General features: G+C 52.6%; 1 protein-coding gene across 1 annotated transcript in view; it reads left to right on the plus strand.

Moving 5' to 3' along the window:
* The window catches only part of LOC113216815 (neuroligin-3-like), a 52,235-nt gene that overhangs the window by 3,390 nt on the left and 44,748 nt on the right, over positions 1-4,097 (plus strand). The window lies entirely within an intron of this gene.

Genomic DNA, 4,097 nt, shown 5'->3' on the forward strand with positions numbered 1-4,097 from the left:
GTGTGGTGGGGCGGGGCGGTGTGTGCGGCCGTGGCTAATTGGAGACCAAGGCTGCTGCCGACGGAGTCCTCGGGGAACACGACGTCGCCGATGATACCCGCCGCCACCGCCGAGCTCGTTCTGGACGGGAGAATCCTGCTCGACCAAAACAGGTCTCTGGTTCGACCGCGATTGCCTCACCTAGTGGGACTGCATTTCTCAATACCGAATGAAAATACTTGCGATTGTTGCAAAGTTATCATTCACTCATTCCACAAAGGATTAAATCGTGTGCACGACTAGTTAGCCAGACTGGCTAGCCACTGCATGAAATAACCCAGCCCCATTCATTTGACCAATGGAGTAGGTATGTGGTACGTGTCGACTATCGACTGAAACAGAATACGAGCGAATGTCGCCGACAATGAGGGTCGTCCTCACAGGGTCCAGCAACTCTCACTGTTGAGTGGTCTTTAGCCCCTCATGGAGCGTTTTGCAGAAGGGAGGTCCCTTTGCAGGAGTCTCCCCCCCATAACGCTTCGCAGTAAGGGGAGGGTATTACCTCGGGTATTAAAGCTTGCGAATATTCTCCGCGAGCTCCCTCGCAGGGGGAGGGTATTGCCCTGGGAATACTCTCTGCCCGCTCACGCCTCGCACCGCACACTCGGGGTTTCCGGTTCCTCCAGCCTGCGTGACAGCCTGGCGCTGGCGGCAGCTCGAGCCCACCTCCAGCTCCGGGCCCGTTTCCACTCTCGTGCGCCCCTCATACCTCCTGTGCCCCGTGCAGAATGCCCTGCTCAGCTCGTCCTGCGCCGAGGACCTACACCAGGCCGCAGCGCCGCATTTCCACAGGATATTTACCCCGCCCCACCCTCCTCCTCTGCCTCTACCCTTACACCGCACCGCCCTTCCTCTCTTGCTTTACCTTATTCCCGTCGCCCGTCGCTGGATGCCCCCCCCCCCTTCCCCCCGGGCGCGCATCGTCACATATACATCGCTTTCCGCCGTGACTCCTCCGTGGTCCTGATTTGTTTGCTGCGTCCAAGCGCCACTGTGTGCGTGAATGTGTTTGTGTGTGCACGCCACTGTGTGCGTGCGTGCGTGTGTGTGCAGAGCCAAACTCGTGTGCGTCCCGTCAATCCCACGTGACGTCGTTCTGAGAATCGGAGCAAAGCTGCTGCTTTTTCCCCCGGCCCTATCTGGCTGGAAAAGATTAGGTTCCCTGAAGCGGGTGAGGAAGGCGGGCACGGCCGCGCACTTCCGGCGGAAGAACACGGGAGTAGCGCATCTCAACTGCTCTGCTGTCCCCAGCCACTTGCCAGCCGGTTTAATACCGGGCAAATCACGTAAACGCTTTCATCCGAAATGTTATTACTTTCTTCAATGTCAAATCAGTATTTTCCAGCGAGGTCAAAATATCCTCGTAAAGCAAAGCAAAAAGAGAAAAGAAGGTGGGGCGGTAGGGGAAAGACCAGTGGTCCCGTTCAGTAGTCCGTGGCGGGTATGAAGGGTAAGTGCGATCCGGATAAACTTGTCGCCGTGTCGCAGTCCCGACGCGGAGACCCCCCCCCCCACCTCCACCCCTTCTCTCCACCCTTTTCCCAATCCTTGCCTCCGGAAGATAAGACGGGATGCGATAACGCAGTAACAACATGTCAGAAAGCTTGGCGTGGCCGGCCGGGGCGGGTTGGCGTGGCGTGGTGTACGTGGGCCCCCAAGTCCGGGGCCAAAGCGATGAGAGTAGTTGGCTTTGATTCGCCGAGGAGGCGGAGGAGGACCGCGAGGAAGATGATATCTCTATAGAACCCTCCTCCATGTTTGTGGGCACGCCCGCCCCTCGTCCCCTCGTACCCCGCGGCCGGCCCGACCCACCTCGCTCGACCAGGCAACTCGTATTGAGAGACGTTGTGTTGTTTTCGGTTACGGCTACGGTTACCGACCCACCTCGCTCGACCAGGCAACTCGTATTGAGAGACGTTGTGTTGTTTTCCCCGTTTTTGTTTTCCCTTAGCTGGACGATAAAAGGGAGAAGATGGAAAGGAAGCATTCTTTGGAGGTCTATATTACCCAAGAACATTAGTAGAAACATATCAGCAGCGGATAAGATACAAGGAAAACCAATTTAAAACAAACTATTGATATAAGGTGCAACTCACTGGAAAAACTAATGTGGCATGTGTCACATTACAAGTTTGACATCTTTGGTATGTCGCATGTCTTGTGTGTATTTTGCTCACATTTTAGTGGGACCTCTTAACTGACCAATGCTACTCAGGAAGCCTTTTCCGGAGATGGTATGTTTTTCTTTGCTTTGCCAAGCGCATTAAGACTATTTAATACTGCCTTACATGTGGACGGCGAGTGCCTGCACACTGGGTGCTTTTGATGTGTCTGCGGCAACGGTGAGAGAGGGAGGACAAGGGTTGGCTTTGGTGGACGACGGGGTGCGGGGGCTGCTCAGGACGGGTCTTACAACCCCTCGGAGCTTTTCGGCGGCAGCACGCACGATCACTGGAATGGTGCCCTGGCCCTGGTCCGGCAGACCAAAGCCAAGAATATAGAATATTCAGAAAGGCCCCCAAAAACTATTTCAAATGAGTAAAACCTTAATCTACTCTCATTACAACTTTTGTAAACAACGTTTTTCACATTGCATCCAATTATATTTCGATGAGTATATTGTTATTATGCTTTTCTATATGTGATATCTAAATCCACTAAATCTAATATTTGTAACTCGATATATTGAATGAGACCTTTAATCAACATGAGTATAAATATGTTTGAATACATTTATATGCAGACATATAATGCTAAACATAACGCGTTAGTTTTGTTCCATTTAGCTAGGGTATGCGAAAACATGTGCGTCGTTTACTGTAATTTTAAGTACTCTCGTGTTTCGGGCGCGTGAGCCGCTAGTTAGGCGCGCCCTACCCCCCGCTGCCCGAAGTCCCTTCTCTCGATAGAAGAGCTCGTTACACGAGCGAGACGGAATAGAAGAGACGAAGGAGGAAAACGCGCGCCAGGGATGAAAAGTGGAATTGTACAAAAGGCGATGACAAGGAGACGTTCCAGGGACCTCCTCAGCCCTCCTCTCCCCGTCCTCCATCCCTGACCTTGCCTACAATGTTATTGTGCGCAATCCCCAGCTGTGCGGCAGCCCCGTCGTCGTCGCCGTAATTCACTAGCGTGAAAATACAGTTGGCGACTGAAATCAGAATATGAATATTAATGCAGCAGTGGGGGTAACTCCCCGGCCTCGCGGGTCGTTGTGGCGGCGACGGGCGAGTGGGCAGTGCGACGCACTCCCATTGTCGCCGGCTCCAATAGAAACCTCTAACAGAGAGAGAGAGCGAGCGGTGATTGCAAATGGGGTGCTGATGGGTCGCTGCTGTCGGCGGGACATTCCCAAACAATGTCGCGTCATGTATGTGCACAAGAGTCTCGCTCCGTCCCACACAGCAGTGGCAGCCGAGGAGTCAGCGGCGTCAGCTTTGAACAAAATTGGGTAGTTCTGTTTTTATCCCTTAAGCCCGACCTTGATTCTGTTGTAAGAGGCGATAAAGCGTGCTAAGTCCAAGACCTACCATTTAAAGGCGCCAAAGGTTTACCTTTACAACGGCCCCGGCGGGGGCAACCTGACATGTCCACAGCATATCCGTTCAAAATCGTTTGGTCGTAAATTCTGGAAGTTCCGCAAATACGTCTAATCGTTTGGATACGTATTTCGTGGTCGTCAAAATATATCCCGTCATCTCTGAAAAAAACACTTTAACGAGCCATATAGGCTAGTCTGACTACCAAACCGAAGTTGGTGAGATATGCATAGACAGCAACGTATGTATGCCGCGCCAAAAGCCCGGCCATATACGCTGCCGGCACGGCAAGCATCGCTTCGCTGCGCAGGCAGCTTCGGTCGGGAGGGGCCGTCCCTGCTTGTATTTTTTGTGGGCGGTGTCGAGTCGACGAAGTCAATATAAAATCAACAATCATCAACAACACACCATGATGAAAGATGAATGGAAAAAAAACTGTGTGATACAGAAGGCGACTTCTGGTACAAATATGGCGCACCACACAGGAGAGAACAGAAAGAAAGCCGTCCTCGCAGTCCC

This window comes from Frankliniella occidentalis, unplaced genomic scaffold (assembly GCF_000697945.3).
Source record: "Frankliniella occidentalis isolate FOCC.00 unplaced genomic scaffold, Focc_3.1 Scaffold170, whole genome shotgun sequence".
Classification (NCBI taxonomy): domain Eukaryota; kingdom Metazoa; phylum Arthropoda; class Insecta; order Thysanoptera; family Thripidae; genus Frankliniella; species Frankliniella occidentalis.